At 33.0% G+C, this 26,364-nt stretch overlaps 1 long non-coding RNA gene across 2 annotated transcripts in view; it reads right to left on the bottom strand.

The window, feature by feature from the left end:
• Nucleotides 1-5,789: 5,789 nt before the first annotated feature.
• LOC136028617 (uncharacterized) overlaps nt 5,790-26,364 on the bottom strand; it is a 33,283-nt gene continuing 12,708 nt past the window's right edge. The window contains exons 2-3 of one of the 2 annotated variants that reach the window (XR_010617848.1): nt 13,660-13,803; nt 5,790-5,939 (exon numbers count right to left, since the gene is read on the bottom strand). This is a non-coding gene — a long non-coding RNA (uncharacterized LOC136028617). Of the gene's footprint in view, nt 5,940-13,659; nt 13,841-26,364 lie in introns of both variants that reach the window. The other variant, XR_010617849.1, reaches the window with a different exon arrangement.

Raw genomic sequence — 26,364 nt, 5'->3', positions numbered from 1 at the left:
AAGGTTATATGGTACAGCATGAAAAACCATCGACCTAACATAAAGCATCAACCTTCTAAGTAATTGTAATTAGCTTCTCACAGAATTCAAGCTAATATATCTATAGTTACTACCAGTGGTGCACTCAGAAAATAATTATGTGGGCTGACCGGGGGTCCCTGAGCCAACCAAGGGAAAATCTTTAAAATTCTTTAGAAAAAACGATATTTCAAAGCATTACTTTAAGTTTATTTTAACTCTTTGAATGCGAGTTTTGAGTAGGGACTAAGGAAGGAATGACAAAATCAAGCAGATGAAATAAGATTTTTTTAAAATGTAATTTTTCTTGAGGGTGGGCTACAGCCCCCTCCCCCAGGGCTGCGTGCCTGATTACTACACTTACCGGGGGTGTAAATTGCTATGGGGCAGGGGGATAACTGTTCCCACAAGACCCCAGTTTGCCCTCCTCCAAGCTGAAATTTATTGCAAAAATCTTGTCCAAACTAAGATAAGCCAGCATAATTCAAGCATCCAGAGAGGCGGGTCAGTTTTCTTCAGCATATCTTTGCCTTTAAAGTACTATATGACCCATTTTTTATTCTACACTGTCGTTTTGACTTGATTTGGGAAAATTGGCTCCAACATTACCCCCTCCCCCTCCAGGATTTTAACGACATTACGCCACTGCAGTCATCATTTTTCTTATAAGGGGTTTCATCCTTTGCAAATTAAATAAAAAATAAATGTTTTTCAACTGAAAGTAAGGAGCAACATTAAAACTTAAAAAAAGCATATGAGGGGGGTTGCCCCCTCGTCAATACGTCACTCTTTGCACTTAAGTTCAAATTTTGCCCAATTCTTTAAGAATGACCGTTAATTACAAAGGCCGTATGATTAGTATTAGTTCTTTTAAAAGTAATAAAAAATAAAAATAGCGTAAAGAACGAGGTATTGACAAGGGGATTACCCCGTCATATACGTAATAATTTCTGTTTGTTTTAAGTTTTAATGTTACTCCTCACTTTCAGTTGAAAAAAACTTTGTTTTTCTATTTAGTTTCTGATCTTCTTTTTTAATAATACTAAAAAATTTGCCTCTCCCACTTGGAAAATTCCCTTCTCTCATTAGAAATTCTTCCAAGGAAAGATCCTTCCACGTGGCCCCCAAATCCCCATCAGAAAAATACCCCTGAAATCGTCTGCTTCCCAGTAACCAGTACGATATGTACAACTGGCAATGTTCTTAAACAATTGGCAATGTTCTTAACTTGCAGCCCTTCCCCTGGGGACTGTGGGTGTTAAGTCATCTTCAAGGACCTGTTTAGTAGATTTTTCGACTAAGCTGAACAGAATGGCTATATATGGATTTTTAACTGAGATCTTTTATTGTAAGTGTTTTATTGTTTTTTATTTTTTCTTTGCTGAAGACGGCCCTTAGATATAGGGCCGAAATATTCAAATAGGTTTTGTTGGTTCACTGTCTTGGGAAAAAAGTCCTCATTATTCTCTCTTTTGTTGTTGTAGAATGGCTATCTCAAAACTTTGAGGTGATCTTGGGGGAAAATGAGCGTGAGAGGGGGGCTAGATACCCTCTAATATTTTGCTCACTTAAAAAGCACTAGAACTTTTGATTTCCGATCAAATGAGCCCTCTTCCGATATTCTATTATCACTGGTTTGATACGATCACCCCTGAAAATAAAAAAGCATCCGTAAACTTTGTTCTGGCAAAAAAAAAGAAGCAAAATTCCACATTTTTGTTCTTAGGAGCTCGAAACCTCTACTGTAGGGTTCTCTGGTATGCTGAATCTTATGAAATGATTTCAATAAAATTACTTGATGTTATGAAGTAATTTCCCCTCTTTAAAAAAAAATTGGGCAATGTTTTTCAGGCTCTTAACTTTTGACTGGTACCAGAGTCTCGGTTAATATTGAGCAACATCGCTTCTTAATTACAGTTCGTTGCCACGAAACGTTTTGTGTTTCAAGTCTGCTACAGTTTTCGTAAAATCGGTAAATTCCTCGAGTAGGTCTCCATTAAAAAAAAAAAAAAAAAAAAAAAAAAAAAAAAAAAAAAAAAAAAAAAAAAAAAAAATCTGCTTACATGCCTGACTCTTGGCTATGTCAATCTAACCACAACACATTATCTGCACATAATTATTTTCCAAGAAATTAAATAGCAGATGTATTATGTGAAGGCGTTAGAGAAAACATGTTTGAATTTTAGAATCAGTATTTCATATTTATCCTTGTTCTGAATTTGAAGCTGACATGGTTTGTCAGAAGCTGGTTTTCTTGGTGTAGCTTTCATTGTAAAATTCTGAGAAACTGAAAGTTTTCAAAGAGAGCATTTAGTGAAGCGTCTTTCGTCCATCTGTCAGATTATTAAAATAGAAAGCATAGAAAGGCAAAAAGGGTTACTTTCAAAGAAAATTAAAGTAGAGAGAGTGCAGACATATTAATGGATTAGCAAAGAAAGCTCTTTCTAAGTAGTAGTTTCTCCAAGAACAAAGCCTTTCCTAAAGTAAAATTATTTTTGGTTGTAAAGCTAGTCTAAAACTTAGTTTATTCTTTGAATAGAATGGGTGTAGAGATTAAACATACCGTTGCTTGATTTTAATGTATTCAGGAAGAGTAAATATGGAAACCTAAAGCCTCGAAGAAACTAATAAAAGTTCGGACTTTTTTTCAAAGAATTATGTCTTGCATATTCTGGAGATGTACATCTGAATTAGTCATGAATAGATTGATAGCGAGCGGTGTACGTAGTATAGAGATTAAAGATAATCGCTTCAATCCCCTTCAACGCAGTTCCGTACCCAGTATCTGGAGGGGGCTAACTATGCAACTAAGAAAATCGCAATTAAAAGCTGTGTACATGGCCTTCAAATTCTTTTGTTGGAAAATGAGTGTTATCCATACGTTTGGTCTGTCCTAGAAATCTATGATGTTATAGTTTTATTCTGTCGACGATGTTTGACCTTGAGTGGCGATGTGGATGAATTGCCTAATTTTAAGTGTCGTTGATAAATCCTTGTTTCTCCAAACAGTCATACGAGTTTTAAAATTGGAGCCGACAAGTGCCAGGCGTCTTCGGGGTGATGTTTTCGGGGTAATTATTGTCAGAGGCGAGTAAGCTACCTTGACCAACTCTATATTATCACTTCCAAGCTGAAGGTTGGGATTTACCTGGGACTCAAGTTTATGAGTGTATGAGCTTTCGTTTTCGAGATGTCGACGATCATCCCAAAAAGTTTAGTAGGCGTGTGGATGCAGTCGTTCCAAGATTGAAGATCTGGGAAGGACTAAACGATTAAATCTATATCATCAGCGTAAGCTAGTTTGTCTCTCGCTACTCCTAAAGGGATACCATGAGTGAAACGACCGCTGTTCCAGTTCAAGAGTTATATGGGCTTAGGTTTGCAAAAAAAAGACAACACAATGAAAACACGAACAAAACAGCTGTGAAAAAAAGAGATAATCCACCAGTCTTATGCATTACCTCACATTTTTGCTTGATGGCAGTTTTTTATTCGTTGATCATAGAATACAATAGCATAAAAAATCGTATGTACATGTGTTTACTTGTAACAACAAGTACTGTGTACCAACCATTTTTTGGTGAAAATAAACGATAAGTAAATACAGCAAGTTATCTTAAGTTTTTTGAAAATATTGAAATACCAAGGACAGTGAAAATATAGTACGACTGTTTAAACTGGTTTAAAGGAAACTTACAGACCCATATGAGTATATCTTAAAAAATTAGGAAAAATTGAGAATTCAATTTTTAATGAAAAAGAAATGCATATGCAGTTTATGCTAGCTGCTGGCTTCAAATCTAGTAAGAAGATACGTGGGTGAAAAATCAGCAGATAATAAACTAAAAACATATTACATGTTTTTTTTTATCGCATAAATATTTTAAGTGATTTCCGTCGTCTAGTATTTTTTCTTAATTAATATGTTCTCCACTTCTTACTTTGTGTCTTTATAGTGGTTTTGTAAACAAAAAAAAACTAAAAAGAGAATATATATATACATATATATATATATATATATATATATATATATATATATATATATATATATATATATATATATATATATATATATATATATATATATATTACACTAGACACCTTAAGAAAATGTAGCCTTCCTCTGAAGGTGCAGATATCATTAGGAAACAACGCATTGGGGAAATTAGCATGTTCAAATTTTTACCGACGAAAGGTGTTGTTAAGTTTAACTAATTAGTTTCGCTTATTCATTTTCACCGTTCAACGTGGCAACACTGACGAAAATACGATATTGCCATAAAACTGCATAATTTGAAATAATCAAAAGGGAAATATTAGAAAATGGCTATTTTCAGGCGTGAATAAATCTATTACGGGTCCGAAAGGCAGAAAATGTTTTCATTTTGATGTCCTTGGTGCTTCAGACACAAATTCAGCTTTTGACAAGCAAAGCTAGTGTATAAATAAAATAGCTTCTATTTTTTTCAATCTTTCAAAGCTGTGAAATATACAATCATGTCCGGGAAAAAGAAGAAATCGATTGCTTTTCAAGTTTGTTTAATTTTTCTCCCCAGAGGTACTGACAAACAAATTAAATGTTTCAGTATACGTTGTTACATGCAAGCTTAAATATTTGACCAATCCTTGTTAAAATTCTAAGGATTGCTTGAGAAAGAAAGAAAACTACTGTTTTATCAACTTAGTTTTTTTCCCATGAAGCCCGCGCTTGCTGCAAGTTTCTCTTCGGTAAGAATAATGACAAGCCTAATTCTGAAAAAAAAAGTTTCGTTTTTCAACTTTTTTTGTACGCTCAGAATACCGATTTCAAACAAAATTATCTACATGGTTAATTTCCTACAGGAAAAGTTTTGACTTTCATTAGCTTTAACTAGGATTCTTTTTATTAGTCAGCTTTATCTTATTTCTTTTGCACTTTTTTGTTTTTGCATCCAACTGAGGTTTGCGTTAATATGGGAGTAATTACTTGTAAATTAAAATTTAAATCTTAGAAAAATTTTGAACCAATATTCTTGATAACTTCAAATATAAATCCTCATAAGACGCATGGGCAACAAGTTTTCATTCTATGAATAACATCAATCAAAAATATGATTTTTACGATTGAAAAATCTCTGGGCTATAGATTTTACATATTTTACAATTTTTTACGGATATTTTGCATATTCATTCATTAATTTAAATTTAAGCAAATTTGTAGAAATTAAAAGTACGTTTACGGAGTGGGGTGGACCTTTTTCAAGCTTTTTATTTTTGGTTGCTCATTCCAAGCAACATGTTTGTGGTGCCTTTACCCCAGCTCCTCCAAGAGCTTATAGAGACGTCATGAACAATACTTGGCAAAGTTGAAATTAAACCTAAAGAGAAACAAATTCAAATATAAAGTGGAACTATAATTCAATTATGGAACAAAATTATCGTTTTTGGGGCCAGAGAACATAAACAGATAATTTTAATATAACTTATTTTACTCTGAATTCAAAGGTGAGCATAATTTAACCGCTTTCTGTTTTAGCTTTTTAATTTAGCTTTTGTAATTTTTCAATTTCTTTTTTCAAAGCCAAAATATGGAATCCTGGCTTGTACCCTTTTCTGAAATAAATCTCATCAGTGTGAGCGATTTTTCTAATTTAATTTCGTTTGCTTTATTTAAAAATGCCTTTATTTTTTATGTATATAATACCAATTTGAAAAACAAAAAAATTAACCAGCAAGAATGCCCTGCGTGAATAATATCAAGGCCGCTTACTTTTGAATTGGTGTATTGAAAACAAAATAAAATAATAATTCGTTTTTAATCCAAACATCGAACATTTTCAGATGGGCGGTCTTAAAAAATTCACCGGGCAAAAATTACGAGCCATGGGAAACTTCCGATTGCGTGTTTAATCTCAGCGTTAAGGATGTGCAAAAGTTTCTTCCTAGAAAAACAGAAAAAAGCAAAAAATAGCATTAATGATGTTATGAAATAGAATGAAAACTAAGGTTTAATTTTACAATACTATTTTATTTCAAATCTCAGTGTAGCTATGATGTTTTTATTTTAAAAATAGAGGAAAATATGGTTTACTTTTCTTTTAAAATTTTTTACAACATTCTCTCTTACTTTTAATTTGTCAACGAAAAAAAAACCAAGTTGAGCTGAACTAAATGTTAATAAATTACAATAATTATTGAATAAACGTAGGCTTAATTATTGTTCTATTTTAAACGTAGTTTGAGTATCAATATTAATTTTTTGCAAAAAATAACAGGAAAAAAATATCTTCCAGCGCCATAGAGCCTTTAAAACTAACCATAAAACTGTTAGCTTATATTGATAAATAAATATACCATGAATCTTCTATCTGAAAAGGAGGAATTGCAGCTTATTGAACATTGAATAAAGAAACAATCAATTTTAATAGAATTACATAAAAAAAACTAGGTTTTTTTAACTGAAAGTAAGGAGCGACATTAAAACTTAAAACGAACAGAAATTACTCTGTATATGAAATGGATTGTTCCCTCCGCAATCCCTCGCTCTTTACGCTAAAGCTTTTAATTGTTTTAAAAAGCAGAATTGTGGCAAAGAGTCAAACTTTAGCGTAAAGAGCGAGGGATTGCGGAGGGAACAATCCATTTCATATACGGAGTAATTTCTGTTCGTTTTAAGTTTTAATGTCGCTCCTTACTTTCAGTTAAAAAAACCTAGTTTTTTTTATGTAATTTCTGAACGTTTTTGAATTAATGCATGTTTGATTTTGACTCTCACACGTAAACTATTCAAACGAAATTTACATATTAATTCCTTGAAGAAGCATATTAATGGCTTATTAATATTAATATTAATGGCTTTCTCTTAGTTTTGATCATACGATTTTGAGAAATATGGGATGGGGAAGGAGGCCTAGTTGCCATGCAATTTTTCGGTTGCATAAAAAGGCAACTATTAATTTTAATTTTAACGAATTTTTTTATTAGCAAAAAATATACGTAACTTTAGAATTAACTTACGTAACAAACTTTTATATTCTTTAATTATTATTATGTATATGAGGGGGTTTGTACCCTCGTTAATACCTCGTTCTTTACACTAAATCGTAAGTTTTGTCCCAATTCTTTAAGAATGACCCCTGAATCAGAAAGGCCGTAGAATAAATAGTTGAAATTACCAAAAATACTTTAGCATAAAGAGCGAGGTATTTATCTCCTCCTAGATACCTCGCTCTTTATGCTAAAGTATTTTTAGAACCCCTCATATGCGTAATAATCTCTGTTCGTTTTAAGTTTCAATGCTACTTCTTCCTTTCATTTGAAAAAACTTTTCATGTTTATTTTTCATTGTTTTCTTATAGTAATGCTAGAGAATCATGCGCCCTTTTCATTGAATTTTTCTTCCCCCATGACAGATTCCTCCAAGGGAAGATCCTCCAACATAGCCCCATCTCCTCAGCCCCACCCCCAAACAAAATAAAATCCCCCTGAAAACGTCTGTACACTTCCCAATAACCATTACTATATGTAAACACTGGTCAAAGTTTGTAACTTGCAGCCCCTCCCCCAGGGATTCTGGGGGAGTAAGTCATCCCCAAAGACATAGTTATTATGGTTTTTGACTATGCTGAACAAAATGGCTATCTCAAAATTTTGATCCGTTGACTTTGGGAAAAAAATGAGCGTGGGAGGGGGCGTAGATGCCCTCCAATTTTTTTGGTCACTTAAAAAGGGCACTAGAACTTTTCATTTCCGTTAGAATGAGCCCTCTTGCGACATTCTAGGACCACTTGGTCGATACGATGACCCCTGGGAAAAAAAACAAAAAAAAACAAAAAAACAAACAAATAAACACGCACCCGTGATTTGTCATCTGGCAAAAAATACAAAATTCCACATTTTTGTAGATAGGAGCTTGAAACTTCTACAGTAGGGTTCTCTGATACGCTGAATCTGATGGTGTCATTTTCACTAAGATCCTACGACTTTTAGGGGATGTTTCCTCCTGTTTTCCTAAATAAGGCAAATTTTCTCAGGCTCGTAACTTTTGATGGGTAAGACTAAACTTGATGAAACTTATATATTTAAAATCAGCATTAAAATACGATTCTTTTGATGTAGCTATTGATATCAAAATTCAATTTTTTAGAGTTTTGGTTACTATTGAGCTGGGTCGCTCCTTACTACAGTTCGTTACCACGAACTGTTTGACTCAGTAAGTGCTTTTGAATGCAATTCAATTATTACAATCAAGGCCGTATCCATCCGGGTTAAAGGGATTTGAACCCCTCCCACCAAAATGTTTGTCCGACTCGTAAAAACGCAACAAAAATGAATATAAACAAACGCTTGATGCATTTTTTAAAGTTTATTCTATTCACCCTGAATAAATCCTTTTTACCCCCCCCCCCCGCTGAAAATAATCCTGAATATGGCCTGATTGCAATTGCCCATTGGTCACCAAAAATTACAAAACCCATTGCAATAAACTTATTTAAAAGGGAATTTGTTTTAATACTGTGTTTTGGCGTTTTATGTAAAAAATATAAATCGAACCAGCCGCAGGAATAGCGGGAAAACTAGTCTTTAGGACAATAGAAAAGTGGTTAGTCTAAACGACTTTTCTTTCAGCGTTTTGTATGTAAGAAATCAAGTAATGATCAGACTAGACTTTAAATACTTTTGGAAACATTAAATTTGGATGATGTTTTGAGGTTAGAGTTACAATATTTAGTGGTTTGATTGAAAAAAAAATTATAGGGTAACAGGAAAAGATTCCATATTCCACTTGGATGAAATAAATTCAAACCCGTCACTGAAATATACCGAGCGATTTATTCAAAAAATAATACTAATACCGAAAGAGCGCTGCCTTTAACTAGTGTAATCCATATTTTGAAAAAAAAGCTTGGCTTTTCATTAGGAGGTAATTATTTAACGAAAACCTGAAGTTCCACACATATATATCGTATGCAGGAGAAAAATTCCCAACTATTCGCATCAAGTCAGTCATTGGCATCCCTTCAAACACAAGCAGAAAAACAGAAAAATACGATTGAGTATAGTGGAACACACTATTAGCAAATGTTTTTTTGAATTGTCTTTAGATTTTGTTTCTAAAACATAATAGCTTCACTTAAATAAAATCATTTTTTTTACATTTTCATTTTCTGATAATTATTTTGTCAATTATATTGATCTGATATTTACGGAACCTTAACGGCTCGTTTGAAATATTTACAACCAGCCACCCTACGCGTAATATGTGGTAAAAACACACCGAATCCGATGAACAGTTTGAAAATCTCTGTTTTGTCTGTCAAAAACGCTTTATATAATCATGTAACCCATGTTTAGGCTATTACATTGGTGCTTCTCCTTCTAAGAGGTGCCGAATGTATAAATATTCACAAACAAAATTAAGTGGATGGTAGTTAAATATGCCACTCCTCATTCAACATGTCAAATGGGTTGAGGTATGCCCTTGCAACTAAGAAGAATCTCAAAAATTTACCGTTCAAGGGTTCTAGTTTTCTTATTTTTGAACAATATACCACTAATGATGTACCAATCTCTGCATTGAGATTTTTTGCAATCTACATGTGATGATAGCTCACACAACAGAAAGGAACTATATATTACTAAACAACATACTTATGTGCCTGACAAATGACATATATTTAATTTAATATAGAAGAGTTTTACCATTTCTTCTTTTTATAAAGTTTGTTGAAGATAGTTTTCCATCGCTTAAAGTATTTCAGAGCCAAGTTGGGAAATCTGTTTGCTCTTAGTGTTTTTATTTTTCTTCAATTTCTATTTTTCAGAAATGTTTTATACGATGGAAATTCTATTTAAATCTCCATATCAAAGGTCCTTCATTTTGTAGAATTGAAGCGCTGGTTTTCATTTTAAAGGAAAGAGGATACCCCAGGGCAACACCATGAAATGCCAATTCTTTAATCTCTTGATTTTGTACATCTTGACAGGGTCTTTCCAATTTCTTTCCTTCGCTTTCTAAACTCTCTCGGGCGACGAGGACTATTTGAAATGTAATATTGTCAAGAGAGCAAGCAGAGAATTTCATTATGTTGAGATGGGAGACTTAGTTTTCTTTCTTTTCCATCAACCGGCCATATACTGGAAAAGTAGCACACTATTCCCTCTCCTATAAGGGAATATTCATAGTTTTTCCGAAGAAATTGGAAATAACAAATGAAAGTAAGCCAAAGCCTGCATTGGGTGGCTATAAAATTTGTGTCGGGTAGTTTACAAACGCTTTATTATGAAGACGAAACAAGTTTAAAATCCTAATTGGGTAGAAATGCCGATAAAAAGATTCTCACCCTTTCTGCAAAAAGATGTCCTTGTAGCAAGTACGTAGGGAGGAGATTCAAGAGGAGAAATATCCAACCAATTTTGTAGAACACTCTTTGCCGAACCTCGAGGTTTACATATTAAGAAAATAGAGGTTTTAACTCTTTTGTGCTCTAAAATGTTTATTCTAAGGAAAACAACTCAAGGCAGCTTTCGAGCTACTTAGCTCTGCACCAGGAAGGTTCCCAATGCAAAAATCTCGGCTAAAAAAGTCCCCAACTCACAATTCAGCTCTGATAGTTAAAAGGGTGACATATGCCATTTTGGTCGAAAATGAGTTATGCATGTGTCATTGGTAAACTTTGAACGAGGAATTGAATAGTGCAGTCAGAATTGTCGTATCTTGTACCTTCACGAAGATAAAAAGAGACATCAGCAACAGTGCCGAATCCGGGATCTTTTCGGCGGAGGAGTATACAAAAAAAACTTGTTAAACTCATTGAAAATCTGTTTATATTCCTTTTTGTTACGTTTTTTTACGTGTTAGACAAATATATTTTTTTTTTTGGGGGGGGGGGGTCCTTAACATCAGAAATATTTATTCTCTTAATGAAGGGGAAATCCATTTATAAATAGAGGCGTTGGTAAATGTGTGATGTATAATAAAATTCATAGATGCTCAGTTTAGTTTATTTGTTGATATTCAGAGGCTAGAGGAGAGGGGTGTTGAGTCTACGGGAGCTCCGTAGCAGGGGAGCTGTATAGTTCTCAAAGTACTTACACCACATGCATGCATACTGACAGGAGGAGTATACTAGAAAATTAGGTATTATCACCCCTAAAAAAATTTATCTGTATCACACATGGTTAACCATATGTTTAACATTAAAATAACTTAATTTAGCTTTGGATATCTTACATAATTAAATTAACATAAATGGGTTAAAATGACGAGAATAACTGTTCAGTTAGAGCATGTCAAAAGGCGTCATGTGATATCTTTGTTAAACCAAGATTCATTATCTACCTTTCAAACAGTTCGTGGTAACGAACTGTAATAAGGAGCGACCCGGCTCAATAGCAACCAAAACTCTACAAAATGGATTTTTGATAACAATAATTACATCAAAAGAATTGAATTTTAATTCTAATTTTAAATATATAAGTCTCATCGATTTCAGTCTTACCCATCAATAGTTACGATGCCGAGAAAAAAAAACACTACAGTAGAAGTTTCAAGCACATATCTACAAAAATGTGGAAGTTTGTATTTTTTGCCACAAGACAGATCACGAATCCGTGTTTTTTTTTTTTTTTTTTTTTTTTTTTTTTTTTTTTTTTTTTTTTGCAGGGGTGATCATACCAACCCAGTGGTCCTAGAACGTTATTTACTGTTTGAAAAAGTAGAGTTGAGAGAAAGAGTAAAGCTTTAGCGTAAAGAGCAGGGCGTTGAGGAGAGAACAGTCCCTTTCATATACGGAGTAATATCTGTTCGTTTTAACTTTTAATGTCGCTCCTTATTTTCAGTTAAAAAACTTTTTATATATTTAATTTAAAAATAAAAAGTCATCCCAATACGGCTGACTTTGACCCTTTATGGCAAAGGTGATACTCAAGATTTACTCCGAAAGGAGTTTGAATCCAGAGACTTTAAATAAAATTATTTCATCTATGACTACAAAATGAACATTTAAATAGAAATGTGCTATTAATATAAAAATCAGAAAATTTTAAGTGTCGAAAATTTCAGAAGGTATGGTAATTTCTATATTTTCTGAAGTGAAACTTTAATACTATGTTAAAACAATAACACAGGATTAAAAATTTAAACAATCGCATTTTAAGAGCATGTTGTATCAAATTTCCTATGCCATATAAAGCACCAATGCCTTATAACGTATTCCATTGTAAGACAGATCCAAAAACTAAAATAAAATTGATGTGAAGGTACCAATAGTTTTGTTCTAGTTCAGTAGTTTTTGATAAAGTATTAAGGAAATGTTTGAACAGATTTTTGCATTCAGCTAGAAGACTGGTTTGATGTTAGAAATTTGATATTTATACATGATTGTTGCATTCGATTGTAGTATTTATTAGTTTCATTTATTCTAGTGTTTTTTTTTCTTTTTTTGCAGTGTTAGTTTGTAGACATTTAACAGTGAAATACTTGTAAAGGTTTAATTACTTAATAAAAGCATCATCATCATCATTAAGGTACCAATAGCCAAAGTCCCTGCAATTTCGTCTGCTTAAAAATTCACTGCCTTTTCAGCATTTCTTATTGTAAAAGAATGAGCATGTATTCCACGCATGCATCCCCATTTCTGGGCAATCCTCTATTATAGGAATGAAGCCTACACATGTCCCCCCTTTGTTATCGTTTTAACTTTCCGTTAAAGGATGTTTGAATTTCGAATATTCAGAATTTTAATCTGACTGGACGGGCTAAACCAAGCGTTCAAATACCAAATTCATCTGAACTATTCATATGCAACCACTGACAATTAATACAATACAAAGATCTCATAATGTATGCGGAAAGGGGTAAGGTCGGCCAGGTGGTTTGTAAATTTTTCTAGGCAAAAAATATTCTCAAACTGAATTGATCTGATTTTATGATCAGCAGTTAAAACGTGTCTGTGACTGTGACTTAATGCGGCAATAACAACGATGATTTCAATGCCCACAAAGAATGGTAGGTATAAATTTTACTCTACCCATCACTATGATCCATCTATGATTGTGACTTAAATGCCCAAAAAGTTTTGAATTTTTTACATTTATTACGTATTTATAAATGGAGGAATAGATTAGATGGACTATTCCACATACGACGGGTCAGCCATGCATTTATTTTTCTTGGGGGTGTGGAGGTATTTGTTAAAACAGCGAAAATCAGAAGGATTTATATCAACCTTTTTATGTATTCCGTAAAATTTGATATTCATAAATTTACTTTATCCATATGGTAATGCTAAAGCTTGCCTATACTAAGACAAGCGTTAAAAGTAGAAAATATTAATTGAAAATAAAAGAGAAATTGAAAATCTACTGACAATCACTAGGCTTATATACAGTATGTTGGGAGTCAACCTGAAGTCATAACTGCATTTTATCATAGACACAAGTGGGCAGTTCTTCCAGGGGATGAATTAGCATTGCATTAAAACATATCCCGTAATGAAAAATCATATTGCCTGACAATGATCAATTAATTCTCACTAATTTAACGTTAGCAATAAAAATGTGCAAAAAATAAGTTAAGTATAGGCTGGCAGAGACAAAATTCCGATGTTTCGTTTTCTTGGGAGAGGAGGGTGAAAAAACCTCAGATAAACTATTTCTTACGATTTGGAAATACATCCTCTTCTTTTTCTCCTCGGCAAACTTGTTACGAAATTTTGCTTTTTTACTTGGAGGGTAAAGGAAGTTTGGGATGGTTACTCCTCAGCATTGTCTTTTAAGTGTGAAAGGTCATGCTTTGAAACCATCCTTAGAAAAGAATATTGCTGAATTAGAAACCAAAAATCTAAAAAATGGAATTTAGAAATAACAAACAATCAAACGAATCAAATGTTTACACTAATCCAAAGTATTTAAAGTTAAAAATAAAGTAAATTCAACATTTATCTTAGAACAATTTACACAAATTTCGAAAAATAGGGGAAAACCCAATTAAATGAGTTAAATCCTGAAGGTAATTAAATAATTTTTTTAACCTGAAAGTAAGGAGCGACATTGAAACTTGTAAAGAATAGAAATTATTCCGTATATGAAAGGGGCTGTCCCCTCCTCAACGTCCCCCTCTTTATTCTAAAGTTTTTTATTGTTTAGAAAGTAGAGTTGTGAGAAAGAGTCCAACTTTAGCTTAAGAGCGGGGTGCTGAGGAGGGGAGAGCCCCTTTCATATACTGAATCATTTCTGTTCGTTTTAAGTTTTGATGTCGTTCCCCACTTTCAGTTAAAAAACTTATTTTTTAATTAAATTTCTATATTTTTTGAATAAATACAGGTTTAGATTTTGGCTCACCGTTCATGAGTAATTAAAACGAAATTTGTATATTAATTTTACTTTTTTGGCTAGATGGATTTCTCAAAATTTTGTTCGGAAGATTTTGAGAAAAAGAGGCGGGGAGGGGGCCTAGTTGTCTTCTATTTTTTTTGGTTACCTGAAAAGACCACTAGAGATTCTAATTTACGTTTTTATTGGTAATAAATATACATAGCTTGCGAATATACCTACGTAACGAACCTCTAAATTCGTAAATTTTAGTTACCCATATGAGGGGGTTCGCCCCTTTGTGAATACCTCGATCTTTACGCTAAAGTTCAAATTTTGTTCCAGTTCTTTACGAATGACCTTGATTAATGAAACAAAGGCCGTTTAATTAGAATAAATAGCTCTGTTGTAATTACTAAGAGTACTTTAGCGTAAAGAGCGAGGTATTGAGAAGGGAACAAACCTCCTTATATGCGTAATAGTTTCTGTTTGTTTTAAATTTTAATGTTGATCTTTACTTCCAGTTAAAAAACCTGTTTTTTTATTTAAATTATCATTGTTCTTTTAAATAATACTAGAAAAATCAAAATCCCATGAAAAATTCCTCCATGGAAAGATCCTCCCACTTAACCCCCTCCCCCAACCCCCACAAAAAACATTTCCCCCTGAAAACGTCTGTATACTTCCCAATAACCAATATTATATTTAAACCCTGGGAATAGTTCAAAACATGCAGCCCTTCCCCTGGGGACTATGGGGGATTAAGTCGTCCTTCAAGTCATAGCTATTAAATTTTTCGACTATGCTGAACCAAATGGCCATCGCAAGATTTTGATCCGGTGAATTTGGGAAAAAGGAGCGTGGGATTGGGCCTAGTTGCCCTCCAATTTTTTTGGTCACTGAAAAAGGGCACTAAAACTTTTAATGTCTGTTCGAATGAGCCCTCTTGTGGCACTTTAGGACCACTGGGTCGGTATGGTCATCCCTGGGAAAAAGAAAAAAAACGAAAAAAAAAATAAGCACATATCTGTGATCTTTCTTCTGGCAAACAATACACAATTCCACTTTTTCGCAGATAGGAGCTTGAAACCTCTGCCGTAGGGTTCTCTGATATGCTGAATCAGACGGTGCGATATTCATTAAGATTCTATGACGTTTAAGTGGTGTTTCCTTCTTTTATCGAAAATGTGACAAATTTTCTCAGGCTCGTAACTTTTGATGGGTGAGACTAAACGTGATGAATTATATACTTAAAATCAGCATAAAAATTCAATTCTTTTGATTTATATATTAGTATCAAAGCTACATTTTTAAAGTTTTGGTTACTATTGAGCCGGGTAGACCCTTACTTACAGTTCGTTACCACGAACTGTTTGATTTCAACAAATTCCGATAGTGCGTCAAGCCGATTTTAGGGTAACCTAGTATCCTTTTAGAGTCCCATATTCTTTTGGTTGCTAACATAGTCCCGCATGGCATCGGATCAAAATTTCAAGAGAGTTCTTAGAATTAGTGGTAATCAGTAAATTTTCAAACAGTTCGTAGTAACAAACTGTAGTAAGAAGCGAACTGGCTCAATAGTAACCGAAACTCAAAAAAATTGAATTTTGATGGTAATATATACATAAAAAAATTGGATTATACCAATTTACCTATATTAGTAGTAGTAGCAGTAGAACAATTTTATTAGAAAAAAAAAATTTAATCAATAGCACAACATAAGTGAAGCTTGCGAGGCTGTGCTAAATTCAAGGAAAATAAAGAGAGAATGTGGAGAATAAGAAAATATGGAGATTGAGACCATATACTGAAATCAACAGAAAAAAACATAAACAATGTATTACCTTACGTGACCCCAAGACGACAAAAATAACAAACAAACAAACACAACAAACAATTAAGCAAGGCATCGTAAAGAGCAAGGCATTGAGGAGGGGACAACCCCTTTCATAAATGGAATAATCTCTGTTCGTTTTAAGTTTTAATGTCGTACTTTATTTGTAGTTAAAAAAAACTTGTTTTTTTTTCATTTAATCACTATTACAAAACGACGATCATTCTTGTATTTTTCCCCGTTAATTTTATTCCATTTAAAAATATAGGGAATTTTGGCCTAAAAAAAACTTTTAAACTCCAAATTTTCATTATTGAATCACTATGCCGAGTTTTCAATAAAGTAGAAGTGTCACAAGAGCCTGTAGAGTGGTTTAAGGAGGGCGACAGCTAACCGTTATTTGTAGTAACTAATGTTCCTTTGAACTTAGATTTTGCAATTGATTTTTACTCCTATTCGGTTTAGGTGTCATTTATTCATTTCTATTCGCTGTAAGTTTGACTTATCGTTTTTATTTAATACCGCTCGTTTTGGATTTGAAATCACTCTTTACTTTTTTTTTTACCAAATCTGTTTCTTTTTTAAACTGATATTTAATATAGGAACAAAGGTCTCAAAAATAAACGAAAGGGAAAGAAAAAATATAATCTTATCTTACAAAATCTGCACAAAGGAAAATTGACGATGACATGTCTGGATCCATTACTCATTGCTTATAACGACCCGAAGAAAAAGAAAGAATGAAAAAGAAAAAGAATTTGCAAGGAAACAAATTGGAAAAAAAAGCAAAATAAATTTGAAAGAAATAAATTTAAACAAAAAACAAGAATAAAAAAAAATAAAAAAAATGTTTCGGACGACTACAAAGAAATAGAAAGAATGAAAAAAAAAGAGAAAAATACAAACAAACAAAATAAAGTACAAGTGTAAATACCTGCTTTATCTACCTCTATCGCATCGAAATCGGAGAATAATCCGAAAATATAAAGCTCCGAATATAACTGCAAAACTACAGGAGCTTCGTGATAAGTTATCGGCACACGCATATCGACGGCTTACCCCATATCACGGAGTCATCCGTTTATTCTGTTGAGATTTTTCCTTGTTGATTTTGTTATCCTTATTGTGTTGTACCTTTGTACCTCTGTCTTCATCCGTTTGTTCTGTTTATTTTGTTGCATTTATGTGTTGTTTTCTTTTCTGATGTTTATTTCTGTTTTCTCTCTTTTTACTCCACTATCCTCACATTGTTTTGTGCAGTGAGTTAGAAATAAATTATTATTACTAGGAATTATCACTTGTATTACCATGCTTTCTTTTTATTCTGACCTTGGAAATGACATGAAGAAATAATCAGCTATCTAGTTTTTGAATAACGAAATAAAGTACTTTGTAAGAAGAAACCTGTCTACAGAATTGTGAGAGACAAGGAAAGATTTCTCCTTGGCACCCTCTGTGTACTATTATATGAAATACTATTTCGTTATTTAATTACCATTGTTAAAATATTAATTTTTATTGCATCTGATTTTCCAGGCACTATTATTCGAAATTTGTTTCGATCTACCCAATTTTCTTCAATAGCCGAACCTAAATCAAGGTTTACAGACTTATTTTTGTGAATTTATTTCTCCTTCACTTTACGAAATTTTACTGAAGCAGTAGAACCCAATTTAGCATTCTTCATATCCGGGCTATGTCAACCGTCTGGAACTTTTTATCAAATTTATGTTTGGAAAGTTTTTCTTCCGCTTGTCCAGTGAAAAGTGCTTCTCTTGATTCTTTCTATCGATCGGCCAATGTCCTGCGCTGAACATTATGCGCCCGCTGTCCCCTCCCAATTTCCGGTGTTTTGGACATAACTCACACCCAAAGGGACACTAGATTCTCCCTGGAATTTCTTTTGAATTTCCTGGGAAAGGAGCGACAAACAACAAGATATAGATGTTGAAGGTTCAATTTTGATGGGAATAACTTTGTTGGAAATGTTTGGGGTTAGAGCTGTAATGTTCAAAGACACCAGTCAATTAAATTACTAAAGAGCTTAGTATTACATGTAGATGTCTCAAAGGAGATGTGATTAGTTCAGTGCCTAAAATGAGTGTTGGGCCCTAAATACTTTTATTCTAGTGTTTACTTTACTTAAAGAAAAAAATGAGTATCAGGCCTCCTCTCAAAAGCTCAAACTTCATTTGCTGGGTGTAGAAGGGGGGAAGCTTTGATATTTTGAAATGTAAACTCTTTAAAGTATTAAATAATTGGAATTTTCTAGAAAAGGAACTATATTTTATTTAAAAGTTTTCCATTGGAATATGAAAGTTGGTTCCATTAAAACTTATTAGTATCCATAGCACAAAGTAAATTAGCAGTAAGATTGTACAAAGGAATCATTCCAAACAGTTGCTGCTAAAAAGTAAACTATAATGAAGTTAACAGTTGCACTGTCTAAGCAACCAGCGAAGTAGGCTGTATCTATTCTTTCTATATTTAGCATTTTTTCTTTTCCTGGACGAATTCGTGTGGAAGGAGCTATCGTAGGAACTTCGAAGGACGCTTATTTGATTAGATATTGAAATTTCTTGTGCTCTTAAGAGTCAGATGGTTTTGGAGGGCAGCCATCCCCCTCCCCTCAACGCTATTCAAAATTTTCGGATAGCCAGCAGAATATATTTTAACGTACTCCCTTTTAGAGCGTAAATAAACCCAAAATTGTCGACACTCTCAGGAATGAATATCAGCGTTTACTGAAGTTTCAGTCTACATGTCACTAGTTCTTTGTAAAAATTTTGGTTATTACGCTATTTTTTTTTCTTTTTTGCTGAAATTATGGCAAATAAATTCACAGCTCAATAGAAATTGTTTTCAGTGAAGCACAAATGATGTTCTGGTCTTTAGAGGAGATAGGATTGTTATCCCTACTCCTATTTATGATAATTTCTGTTTGTTTTAAGCTTGACTTTATTTTTTACTGTAATTTTTGTTCTCTTTGGCTTTAATTTATTTATTGACAGTGATTTATGCTGATTTTGCGCTGAAATCATTATTCGGCTTTATTTCTGCTCATCTTTGGTTTAATGTAGCGCTTAAATTTTCTTTGAAAAAACTTTTGCGCAAAAACTTGTTTTTTGTCATTAATAATAAGTAAAAAGCGTCCTTGCTAATAATAAACTTGGTTCTGAAGTTGAAAAATTGATTATAATATCAAACGACAGAATTTCATAGCAAAATATTACGATAAAGTTTTTTTTTACAATGTATACTTTAAAAAAAGTAGTTTCTCAGATGAAAACGAAGAACATAGATGAAAATTGAAACGGAAAAATAAGTGTTTCATAGCTTATGCAATATATTTAAAAAAAAATATGTTTCAAATAAGCTGACTCGTGATATTTGTCAATTTTTCAATGTTTCTAAATACTTAAATTCAACAAATTTAAAGATGCCCGTATTAAGTTATAATGTCTTGTTAACTTGGGTTTTAAATTCACAAAATATTAGAAAATTGGAAAATAGTATTTTTCCCCTACTAGAGGTGCAGTCTTAATGAAAAATGCACTGTTATATTCAGCAAATCTAATTGAGTATTTTATATATTCCTGTATGCAAAAATATTCTATTTTGTACTTTATTTTCTGAGAAATTGGTAACGAAAGTGAGTTTCTTTTTTCTAGGGTTGACGATCTCTGACCAGTAATCGTAGGATACATGAAGAAGCCTAATCGAAACGCAATTTTCATAGCCATACAGGATTTACTAGGGGAATGGGATGGTTAGTGGATCTTGCTTTGGAGAGATTGGGGTGTCGAAGTCCTCCAAGGTGTTTAAAAGGGCGTATATTTGAACTTTTCGTTAGATCCCTTCTTTCTTATATGAATAGGGAGTTTAACCTCTACCATCCCTATATTTTGAAGAATCTATATGCAGGAAGTTTGTAAAATGGTTGCTTGTTAAATCGAGAAATGTCTAAGCATGTAGAAATACTTCTAGGGTGAATTAAAAGGTTATATGTATTCGAGATTTCTAAAAATTAGTATAGAGAAAAATAAAAATTATGGTGCAATGTAGGCTAGTTTTTATGTAAACTAATTTGTGTTGATAAATCATTCTTTACTATTATTTATTATTATTTTGTTTGTTGTCACTGGCCAGTAACTATTACTCCAATAAGGCAAGATTTATTGATAAAAATAAAGCAGACCAGATAGATCTTTTTTTTAGACTAGACAGACAAATAGCTTTGATTCCAGCACAAGCTCCATGGTTTTTATAGGAAGTAAGATGATCGTCTTATTTAAACAGCAAAAAATAAAGGAACAAAACAGAGAGAGACAAAAAGAGTAAGAAAGAGAGAGAGAAAAATTTTGTCAAAATTAAGCAATCAAATTGGATCAAAATTAATTCATGTCCAATTAAGGACTTACACAACCCCATATGTCTTAAAAAATTGGGAAAATTTGGGCATTCAATTTTAATGAAAAAAAACTCCATATGCAAGTAATGCAGTTTTTACATCATCAGCTTAACGAAGTACGAATACGTCCTAAGTTTAACGTAGAAAACAGGGTTGAAAAACGCCAAATTTAACTAATTACTTTTGTATATATATATTCACGGTTCATCGTGGCAACGCCAACAAATATGTGAAGTTCCCTTAAAACTCCAGTCTTTTGAAATAAATAAAAGAAAAATATTAGAAAATCATGGTTTTGAGTTATGAAGAGACCTAAGGAGAGTCAGGTGGGCAAAAATATTTTTGTTTCGATATTTTTTTGTACCTTTAATGGTGTTTGCATTAGCATATTAAATCAATTTAACATTAAGTTATGCTGGCAAACATTTCAATGCGAAACTCAAAAAGTAAATAATTTGTTAAATTTGACTCCTTATGGAATATGGTAGCATTGAAAACTATCAAGCAATTCGTGGCAACGAACTATAAGTAAGGAGCGATGCCGCCCAATAGTAACCGAAACTCTGAAAAATGGAACTTTGATCTCAATAGACACATAAAAAGAACTGTCTGATATGTTGATCCACGTATATAAGATTCATTAAGTTTAGCGTAACCATAAAAGGATACGAGCCTGAGGAAATTTGCCTGATTTTCAAAATAGGGGAGGGAAACACCTTCTAAAGTCAAGTAATGTGAATAATCATATCATCAGATTCAGCGTATCAGAGAACCCTTGTATAGATGTTCCAAGCTTTCATCTATAAAAATGACGAATTTCGCATTTTTCCCAAGAAGAAACATCATAGATGCAAGTCTGTTTTTCCAGGGGCGATTAGGCTGGACCAATGCTTCAAGAAGATTGACAGAGGGCTCATTCGAACGGAAATTAAAAGTTCTAATGCCCTTTTTAAGTTACCACAAAGATTGGAGGGCAGCTAGTCCTCCTCCCACTGAGCCCCTCCCCCAAAGTCTTCAGACCAGAAATTTTGAGATAATCATTTTGTTCAGCATAGTTCAAACGTCCAACAAGTATGCTTTTGGTCCCTCATAGTCCCCGGGGAAAGAGTTGTAAGTGGTTTTTGGCGTATCTGTTTTTTTTTTCAATGGTTTTGTTCCTTCTATAAGAATATGTGGAAAACCTGTCTTTGTTAAGATTGATTATAGTAATTCGTAACCAACGCTGTTTTTCCTACTATGCCAAGAAATAATGAATAACCGCAAAAATTTGAGCGATTTGGAGGTGGGAATTTTTTTTAGGGTTATTAGTGTGAGATTTTGCAGGGAAGGGAATTTTCCACGGAAAGAGTTTTCCATGGACAGGAAAGTTGGTAGGAAAACGCTGTAGGAGAAAGTTTACACCATCAGGAGGGGATATCCTTGCATTATTGGAAAAACTGTCAAAAGTTAAATAAAAAAAATCAACCTGATGTAAGGAGCAACTTTAAAGCTCAATACGAAAAGAAATTATTCTGTATATGAGGGGAGGAGGCTACCCCCGAGAAAATATTAAATAAAAATATCATGGCAGTGTCACCATGTGGTGTGTCATAGATTTCTCGGCATTATTTGAAAAAAAAAAAAAACGATTAAAAATTACATAAAGAAAACAAGCTTTTTTCAGCTGAAAGTGAAGATCAACATTAAATCATGAAAAAACAGAAATTAATTCATACATAAACGGGGCTGCTCCCACCTCAATATCTTGCTCTTTACGCTAATTTATTTATTATTTTAAAAAGCAGATTTGTGATAACTTTAGTGTAAAGAGCCAGGAACTGAGGAGGGGGCAGCCCCTTTCCTATACAGAGTAATTTCTCTTCCTTTTAAGTTTTAATAACGCTCCTTACTTTCAATTGAAAAAAATGTGTTTTTTATTTAATTGATGTAAGGACTAAGCTTATTCTCATAATTTGCTATTTTTTGTAAGTTTATTTTAAATTGAATTTTGAAAGCTTGGTGGCCAGAAATCAAAACAGTGTCTGAGAATAATAAGTGTTAATTAGTCAAACAGTTCGTGGTAACCAAGACCTGGCTCAATAGTAAACGAAACTCTAAAAAACGGTATTTTGATGTTAAAAGATACATCAAAAGAATCGAATTTTCACGCTGATTCTAAATATACAAGTTTCTTAATTTTTTTTTTTATATAATTAATTTAGTCTTTGTCATCAAAAGTTACGAGCCTGAGAAAATTTGCCTTATTTTGGAAAATAGGGGTAAAAGTCTCCTAAAAGTCATAGAATCTTAACGAAAATCACACCATCGTATTCGGTGTATCAGAGAACCTTATAGCAAAAATTTCAAGCTCCTATCTAAAAAAATGTGGAATTTCGTATTTTTTGCCAGAAGACAAATCACGGGTGCGTGTTTATTTGTTTTTTTTTTTTTTCCCAGGGGTCATCGTATCGACCAAGTGGTCCTAGAGTGTCGCAAGAGGGCTCATTCTTACGGAAATGAAAAGTTCTAGTGGCCTTTTTAAGTGATCAAAAATTGGAGGGCACCTAGGCCAGCTCCAAAGCTCATTTTTTTCCCAAAGTCAACGGATTAAAATTTTGAGATAGCCATTTTGTTCCGCATAGTCGAAAACCATAATAACTATGTCTTTGGGAATGACTTACTCCCCCACAATCCCTAGGGGAGGGGCTGCAAGTTACAAACTTTGACCAATGTTTACATATAGTAATGGTTATTGGGAAGTGTACAGACGTTTTCAGGGGGATTTTTTTGGTTTGGGGGGTGGGGTTTATGGGAGGGGGCTATGTGGGAGGATCTTTCCTTGGAGGAATATGTCATGGGGGAAGAAAAATTCAATGAAAAGGGTGCAGGATTTTCTAGCATTACTATAAAAAAACAATTAAAAAATAAACATGAAAACATTTTCTCAATTGAAAGTAAGGAATAGCATTGGAATTTAAAACGAACAGAGATTATTACGCATATGAGGGGTTCTAAAAATACTTTAGCATAAAGAGAGAGGTATTTAGGAGGAGATAAATACCTCGCTCTTTATGCTAAAGTATTTTTTAGTAATTTCAACTATTTATTCTACGACTTTTTCGATTCAGGGGTCATTCTTAAAGAATTGGGACAAAACTTACGATTTAGTGTAAAGAGCGAGGTATTAACGAGGGTACAAACCCCCTCGTACACATAATAAAAATATAAGAATATAAAAGTTTGTTACGTAAGTTAATTCTTGAGTTACGCATATTTTTTACTAATAAAAACTAATAAAAGTTCTAGTAGCCTTTTTAAGTAACCAAAAAATTGGAAGGCAGCTAGGCCTCCTTCCCCACCCCTTATTTTTCAAAATCGTCTGATCAAAACTAAGAGAAAGCCATTTAGCCAAAAAAAGAATTAATATGCAAATTTCATTTCAATAATGTATGTGCGGAGAGCCAAAATCAAACATGCATTAATTCAAGAACGTTCAGAAATTAAATAAAAAAAACTAGTTTTTTTTAACTGAAAGTAAGGAGCGACATTAAAACTTAAAACGAACAAAAAATACTCCGTATATGAAATGGGTTGTCCCCTCCGCAATCCCTCGCTCTTTACGCTAAAGTTTGACCAAAATTCTAATTTTTAAAACTTTAGCGTAAAGAGCGAGGCGTTGCGGAGGGGACAACCCATTTCATATACGGATTAATTTCTGTTTGTGTTAAGTTTTAATGTCGCTCCTTACTTTCAGTGAAAAAAACTAGTTTTTTTTATTTAATTGCAGTTCAGAGTTCACAGGTTACACGGAAACTAATGGCAAACTCGGAGTCTTGAACCAGAGTAAATGCAAAACGAGACGCAGAGACGTCTCCAATTGCAACAGCAGCGTCAATTGTCAGGCATAACGAATCTAGCTAAAATAGCAGCTTTTCCGTAGAATATGGTTTGATTTCGGATAGTTAAACCATTTTTAGATGAATTTTCAGAAAAATAAGCTGGAACCCTTCCAGGTGCGTGCCAAGAAAATATTAAAGGAAAAATAAAAGTGAGATAGGAAAAAAGGAAAGTTTATCCTTTTTTCCCTTTTGTTGATCTATTCTTATTTCTACTTTCCTTTTTGATATTGTGACAATGCTGAGGAAGGCTCACAGATGCAAAATGGAACGCCTAATTAAGTAATAAAGAAAGAAAAGAGAAAAAAGATTGAATTGAAAACACACTTTTGTAGGGTATGCCGTTTAGAGAAGGACTAGTGTGATAACCATGGACCCAGATGCAAGAATTGATAGACTACAAAAATTATTTCTTTTTTTACCAATCAATAAGTAAGTCTTTTGAATTGCAGCAATTATAACGAAATAGTAAAATGTTATTGCACTGGTTTTGTGTGATTTATAGGGAAATAAGTAGATATGTAAAGTCGGGTTTAACAAATACAAAATTTTCCTGTTTTATCAATTTTAATAACTTTTAGCTAGAATATGTAATGATTCGTCACAAATTATACAATTTTGTCAAACTCTGTCGAATAAAAAACTGTTGACATTTTTTTGAGTTTGCTTAAAATTTCTACTAATTTGTAAAATAATTTTGCAAATATGGTCACCTTAGCGAAATCCCACAAAATATAAAAAATAAAATGTTATAAATCTACCTAATTTTGGTTTTTCCTCTAGATGAATTTTTTCATTGTTTTTGCTTTATTAAATTTGTAGTAAATTTGTAGTTTCCTTCCACACGAATTCGTCCAGGAAAAGAAAAAAATACTAAAAATAGAAAGAATAGATACAGCCTACTTCGCTGGTTGCTTAGATAGTGCAACTGTTAACTTCTTTACAGTTTACTTTTTAGCAGCAACTGTTTGGAATGATTCCTTTGTACAATCTTACTGCTAATTTACTTTGTGCTATGGATACTAATAAGTTTTAATGGAACCAACTTTCATATTCCAAAGGAAAACTTTTAAATAAAATATAGTTCCTTTTCTAGAAAATTCCAATTATTTAATACTTTAAAGAGTTTACATTTCAAAATATCAAAGCTTCCGTGCCCTTCCCTTCTACACCCAGCAAATGCTTTACTAAGGTGTAAGTGAGATCATAGGCTACTAAATTTCTAAATGATTTAGACCATACTTGGGTGCTTACTTACGTGCTGCAATACCTAGGTGATACTAATTTCTTGCATTAAAATTCCTTAAAAAAGATTTTAGATTGAAGGGCAAAGAGTATGAATAACTTATAGGAGTAGAAACTGGCACTTGGATCGACAAAAAACTGCAAACGCCATCTTACGCTTGGCGACAATCAACAATTTTTTAAGCTTTGCAGTAGTTTTTTTTTGTCAGTAACTGAGATCACACACTTATTACTACATTATTTTTGCCAATTGCGCTAATTAAAGTAATTATTCTTATTATTATACTGGAAAAAATACCAAGTGTCGCAAAATACTAGGTGGCGTTGATAGTTTTTTTTTTACGACAATAGCACCAGTTCCCACTCTTACAAATTACCCTTACTCTTGTTTTATTGGTGTTGAAGAAGCAACAATTTGTTCAAAATGGCTTGAAACTTGGGTTCTTTAAGCGGTCTTGCTCTAAAAGCGTATAAACCAATTATAGGTTCTTCTGTCTACAATCATTGTTTTACCCGATTAGAACTGAAAACGACAAATTTTAGCATTAAGGTTTCTCTCTAAATTGGCCCCTTGTCTCTCGAAATGTATTCCTGACTATTTGAATAGGTTTCAAAGTAAGGTTAAAAAGGCTTTCCAGTTAAGATCGAAACATGGAACTCCATTTGAAAAGTAACTTATTTATAAAGAA

Source organism: Artemia franciscana, chromosome 7, assembly GCF_032884065.1.
Source record: "Artemia franciscana chromosome 7, ASM3288406v1, whole genome shotgun sequence".
NCBI classification, from domain to species: domain Eukaryota; kingdom Metazoa; phylum Arthropoda; class Branchiopoda; order Anostraca; family Artemiidae; genus Artemia; species Artemia franciscana.
The sequence above is the reverse complement of the archived record's forward strand: the minus strand, read 5'-3'. Positions and strand labels throughout refer to the sequence as shown.